The sequence below is a fragment of the Suncus etruscus genome, chromosome 3 (genome assembly GCF_024139225.1).
Source record: "Suncus etruscus isolate mSunEtr1 chromosome 3, mSunEtr1.pri.cur, whole genome shotgun sequence".
NCBI classification, from domain to species: domain Eukaryota; kingdom Metazoa; phylum Chordata; class Mammalia; order Eulipotyphla; family Soricidae; genus Suncus; species Suncus etruscus.
In genome coordinates, this window is record NC_064850.1 from 100,489,743 (window position 1) to 100,496,482 (window position 6,740).

Sequence of the window (6,740 nt, forward strand, 5' to 3'; positions counted from 1 at the left end):
AATGGCGAAAAACAAAGAGAAAGAGGAACTCCTGAAAGCAATAAGGGAGAAAAAAAACCTCAAGTACAAAGGAAAGGACATAAGAATCAAACCAGATCTCCCATTTGAAATAATTCAAGCAAGAAGACAGTGGAATGACGTATTTAAACGACTGAGTGAAAGAAATTTCCAACCCAGGGTCCAATACCCAGCAAAACTATCATTCATATGGGAGGGCAGACTAAAAACATTCACAAATATGAACGAACTTGAACTATTTGTGCAAACTAAGCCGATTCTAAGCGACTTACTCAGAGACGAATTACACAATCCAAACCCCCGATTGTAACAACAACCACGCCACACAATACAACTGCACAACAGTCCTCTCTATCAATAATTTCCCTAAATGTTAATGGACTAAACTCTCCAATTAAAAGACACATAGTAGAGAACTGGGTTAGGAAAAATAAACCGGACTTCTGCTGTCTGCAAGAAACACACCTACAGTTACAGGATAAGCACAGGCTTAGAATTAAAGGATGGAAAGTAATTATTCAGGCCAATGGAAAACAAAAAAGAGCAGGGACAGCCATTCTTATATCAGACCAAATTGTATTCAACCTCAAGAAAGTGATCAGAGACAAAGAGGGACACTACTTACTGATCAGGGGAACATTAGATCAAGAAGTGCTAACCCTGGTCAATATCTATGCACCTAATGTAAAGTCACCAAAATATGTGAGGCAACTACTGACAAACCTGGAGAAACACATGAAGGGAATTGTGATAATAGTAGGGGACCTCAATACTCCACTATCACCACTGGACAGATCCTCCAAACAGAAAAATAGTAAAGAAATAAGAGCTCTAAATGAAAAATTAGAAGAATTAGGGCTAATAGACTTATATAGAGCCCTCCATCCCCAGAAAGTAGAATACACATTCTTCTCAAACCCACATGGAACCTTCTCCAGAATAGATCATGTCTTAGGATACAAAGCCAATCTATATAAGACCACAAAGGTAAGGATCATTAGAAGTACCCTTTCAGATCACTATGCAACAGAGCTTATAATTGATGTCAAGAAGAAGCAATGGAGGAAAACTAATACCTGGAGATTGAACAACATACTGCTTAACAACAGCTGGATCAAAGAACAACTCAAGGAGGAAATAAAAAGATTCCTTGAGACGAATGACAATGAAGAGACAACATGTCAGAATTTATGGGATACAGCAAAAGCAGTACTTAGGGGGAAACTCATAGCATTACAGGCCTATGTTAAGAAACAGGAAAATAACAAAACCAACAGTTTAAAAGATCACCTCAAAGAATTGGAACAACAGCAACAGAGAAATCCAACCACAACCAGAAGGCAAGAAATCATAAAAACCAGAGCAGAAATAAACAACATAGAGACTAAGAAAACAATACAAAAAATCAATGAGACCAGGAGTTGGTTTTTCGAAAAAATAAATAAGATAGACAAACCATTGGCAAAACTTACCAAAAAAAAGAGGGAAAACACCCAAATTACTAGGATCACGAATGAAAGGGGAGAGATTACAACAGAACCCCAAGAAATACAACATATCATTAGATCATATTATGAACAACTATATTCAACTAGGCTAGAGAACCCACCAGAAATCAACAGATTCTTGGACAAACACCCTCTTCCAAGACTGGAAAAGGAAGACCTAGAAACTCTAAACAGTCCAATCACTTCAGAGGAAATTGAAGACGTAATTAAAAGACTCCCTAAGAACAAATGCCCAGGCCCAGATGGATTTACAGGTGAATTCTATCAAACATTTCAAGAAGACTTATTACCACTGTTCCATAGGCTTTTCAAAACCATAGAAAAAACAGGAATCCTCCCCAACTCCTTTTATGAGGCTAATATCACACTCATTCCTAAAGAAGGCAAAGACACCACCAAAAAAGAAAACTACAGACCAATCTCACTAATGAACATTGATGCAAAGATACTTAACAAAATCTTAGCAAACCGAATCCAACACCTCATTAAAAAGATCATACATCATGATCAAGTGGGATTCATCCCAGGAATGCAAGTTTGGTTCAACATACGCAAATCAATCAACATTATACACCACATCAACAACATGAAGGACAAAAACCACATGATCATATCAATCGATGCAGAGAAGGCGTTTGACAAAATCCAACATCCGTTCATGTTAAAGACACTCAGCAAAATAGGGTTAGAAGGCACCTTCCTTAAGATAGTTACAGCTATCTATGAAAAGCCTACAGCCAACATTATACTTAATGGCGAGAAACTAGAAGCATTCCCACTAAGGTCAGGAACTAGGCAAGGCTGTCCACTCTCTCCACTCTTATTCAATATAACCTTAGAAGTCCTAGCAATAGCAATCCGACAAGAGAAGGGAATCAAAGGAATTCAAGTAGGGAAAGAGGAACACAAGCTAGCTCTATATGCTGATGATATGATGATATACATCAAAAACCCTAAAGAATCCACAGAAAAACTCCTAGAAACAATCAACCAATACAGTAAAGTGGCTGGATACAAAGTCAATACACAAAAGACAGTAGCGTTTTTATATACAAACAATGAAGTTGAGGAGAGAGAGATTAAAAATACAATTCCATTTAAGATAGTATCAAAAAATATCAAATACCTAGGAATCAACCTTACAAGAGAAGTGAAAGATCTATACCAGGGAAACTTCAAAACACTTCAGAAAGAAATTGAAGACGATCTAAAGAAATGGAAGAACATCCCATCCTCATGGATAGGTAGAATTAACATAGTCAAAATGACTATTTTACCCAAATTGCTATATAGATTTAATGCAATCCCTATCCAAATCCAGACACAATTCTTTAAAGAAATAGAACAATCAATTATAAAATTCATTTGGAACCATAGAAGACCCAGGATAGCTAAACACATTCTGAAAAATGAGAAGTTGGGAGGTATCTCCTTACCTAACTTGAAACTATACTATAAAGCCATAGTAATAAAAACAGCATGGTACTGGAACAGAGACAGGACCTCAGACCAGTGGATTAGAACAGAATTCCCAGACATAAACCCCCAGATATATAGCCAACTAATATTTGATAAAAGAGGCAAGAATATGAAATGGAACAAAGAAAGCCTATTCAACAAATGGTGTTGGTACAACTGGAAACTCATATGCACGAAAGTGAAAATCGACCCATATCTCACTCCTTATACAAAAGTCAACTCAAAATGGATCAAAGATCTGGAAATCAGACCTGAATCTATAAAGTTTATCGAGAATAAAATAGGCAGAACACTCGAAGACCTTTATATCAAAAGGGTCTTTGAGAATGGAGCACCAATGGCAAAAACGTTAGCATCAACTATAAACAAATGGGACTATATCAAACTAAAAAGCTTCTGCATGGCAAAAGAAACCCTACTTAATGCAAGAAGACAGCTAACAGAATGGGAAAAAATCTTTTCACTTGATATATCAGATAAAGGGCTGATATCTAGAACATACAAAGCGCTCAGAAACCTGAGTCCTTCAAAACCAAACGAAGCCATAAAAAAATGGGAAGACGAAATGAATAGACATTTCTCTGAGGAAGAGAGAAGGATGGCCAACAAACACATGAAAACATGCTCACCTTCACTCATCATCAGGGAGATCCAAATCAAGACAACAATGAGATACCACCTCACACCAGTGAGGTTGGCTCACATCAAAAATAATGGGAACAACCTTTGTTGGAGAGGATGTGGTATGAAAGGAACTCTCATTCATTGCTGGTGGGAATGCCCCTTGGTCCAACATCTATGGAGAAAAGTCTGGAGAGTGCTCAAAGAACTCAGAATTGAGCTGCCATTTGACCCAGCAATTGCTCTCCTAGGCATATATCCCCAAGATGGAAAGACATTCATTCCAAAATACGTATGCACCCCACTATTTATTGCAGCACTCAGTATAATAGCCAAATCTTGGAACCAACCTTGATGTCCAACAACAGATGAATGGATCATTAAGATGTGGTACATATATACAATGGAATATTACATGGCAGTTAGAAATGATACAATCACAGACTTTGCAGCAACGTGGATGGACCTAGATCATGTTATGTTAAACGAAGTAAGTCAGAAGACAAAAGAAAAACACAGAATGGTAGCACTATTCTGAAACACCTAGAATACATAAAAAACAAAAAAAGGACATTGAAGAAGCATAACTGCTAGAACCACAAAGGAAGACTTCATAAACTCCATTCCCTGATCTGCACAGCCACCAAGATCTCTAGAAACAGGTCTGATTTTACCATCCAAGATAAAGTAGAAGTCTTCCACATACCACGAAAGCAGCAAGAGGAGAATAAATGATCTATTTTTTTTGACGTCTTTATTTTGGTGTGGAGATTACGGTTGATGTCTCCAATATTATTTTATTTTATTTTGTTTTGTCTTTCTCTTTCTTTTTGCACTTGAGTATGATTTGATTTCAGAACCGAGATTATTGTGTGGTGCCTGTTTTTATTGTTGTGGTGCTTATCGGTTATTTAATTCGATATTTTTTTTTTTGTGTGTGTGTGTGTATTGTTGTGGTATTTTAATTACTTTTTTCACATCCTCTCTCAAACTGAGGTTGGAAGCCTCTAGACAGGACTCTGCCTATTTTCAGTATATTTGATTTTTGATTGAGAAGAGGACATATTAGATGATGGGTATTCCCCTGATTTAATGTGAATATGTACCCAAAATACTACAGTGAAAGATATGTAAGCCATTATGGAAAAAAAAGAAAATTGTGTTTTTAATCAGAAACTTTCTTTGACTTACATGTATTATTATTATATTAATTATATTATATGTTATGTTATGTCACTATATTATGTTATATTAGTTTACCTTATTATGTTAATCAATTTTGTCCTTTAAATGAATTCTTACTTAAAAAAAAACAAAAAAAAAACAAACAAAAAAAAAACAACTTTAGTTTGCCCTGAAGAAAAGAAAAAAATAAATAAAAGATAAAATAAGGCCTCCCAATTCTTACCACAGGCTGTGTTCTTTACACTGGCTGTATAGAAAGAGGAGGTACAGTAAAGGCACCCCATATACACCTCAACACAGGCCCCTTGCCGGGTATGTATTGTGAATTGGGGGACAAAAAAAAATTGTCTTTGCTTTTAGGGCTGACTATATCCAGGAAAAGGGGTACTCAAATAAACTTTGGTGCTGGAATTTCTGAGCCAAATTATTTGATAGAGGCTATTATTCTGCCTGATATATATACAAAGGAGAGATAGTAAAGTACTGGCTGAAAATTTAATGCCAGGCATCTCTTTGGAAATTCCTCAACCATCCACGCAGGGGAAAAAGGCGTCCACAGCGGGCCTTTTGAGGAATCCCATGAGGCTTAAATTAGTTCTACCCACCAGGAAAATCTGAGGATACATCTGGTGGGCTGAGCCCCCCTAAAAGTTTAAGTATGCCCTGGCAACCCCCTGTGACTTTCCGGGGTTACTCTCCTGGCTATGCACTGAGAAATCGCTCCTGACTTGGGGTACTATATGGGATGCCCGGGGAATCGAATTGCAGTCAGTCCTTGCCACCGTTCCAACACCTCCAAAGGTTGTTTTAACATGTGGTAGCAATACATGATCCTCTACACCAATTTTTTCTTTGCTCCGACCTCACCAGAAAATGTTTAAAAGTTTCAAGGACAATTTACATATCCAGGGTCAATTATTCATGTTTCTAATAACCCACTGGGATTATCCAAGAGGATAATTTAGTCTTTTTTTCACTACTTCACTTAGTCTCTTTTCCTATTTCAGTTGGCCTCTTAGGGATTCTTTCTGTGTGCAACAACTCAATGCTTCACTTGGCAATAAAACAAAGCCCTTATTTCTGTAGTCTGAAAATCATTGTTGAATTGAGTATTTTTTTTTTGTGCTGAACTTGACAAACATGATGCTTTCTGTCTTAGCTATGTGCAGGACTTAAAAATGAAAAGTATTTATGGGCCAGAACTATAGCATAGAGAGTAGGATGTTTGCCTTGCACTTAGCTGACTCAGGTTTGATCCCTGACGTTCCATATAGTTCCAGAAGCACCACCAAAAATAATCCATGAGCTGAGAGTCAGGAGTAACCCCTGAGTACCACCAGCATGGACCCCCAAACAAACAAACACACAAATAAATGAATAAATATTCAATAGAGTACATATCATGACGAGATTATTCACTGTTATTATTTGCTATTTTATTGCAATCAAACCTGTCTCTTTTACAACAGAAAGCACTAAACCCAAACCTCGATACATGTGAAAACATACTCTATTGAAAAAGAAGGTGGCTTGTCAAATCTGGGGAACTAGCAAATAATTTACCAGAAGACCCTTGTCCAGTTCTTATTCCTGAGTCCCTCTTCTATAAACTAAATATTAATTGGTATGGGAAATTTTATTGCTTCTCTCCTGGAGATAAGCCTTAGACTGTAGATTCCCCTTTATACTTTCTCACATTCTGTACCTTTAAACGCCAGCCCCCAATTACTGCTTCTATGTTTTCCCACATGAGACTTTACAATGTCTCCTATTACCCAGCTACCGTGGTCACCTCCCCCAATATTGCCTCCTCTCTTCCTCCTTCACCCATCCCAAGTCAGCGCTTTTGCTTAGCCCAGCTTTCTTCCCTGAAGATCAGAGAGGTAAAACGCAAGATTATCATGAGAGCCAGCCCTCCATTTCACTGCA

The 6,740-nt window shown here is 37.4% G+C and overlaps 1 non-coding gene across 1 annotated transcript; it reads left to right on the forward strand.

Moving 5' to 3' along the window:
• Nucleotides 1–5,017: 5,017 nt before the first annotated feature.
• Nucleotides 5,018–5,150, forward strand: LOC126005152 (small nucleolar RNA SNORA51). Its single transcript, XR_007494326.1, has one exon. It is a non-coding gene; the product is annotated as a small nucleolar RNA SNORA51 (small nucleolar RNA).
• Nucleotides 5,151–6,740: the final 1,590 nt, after the last annotated feature.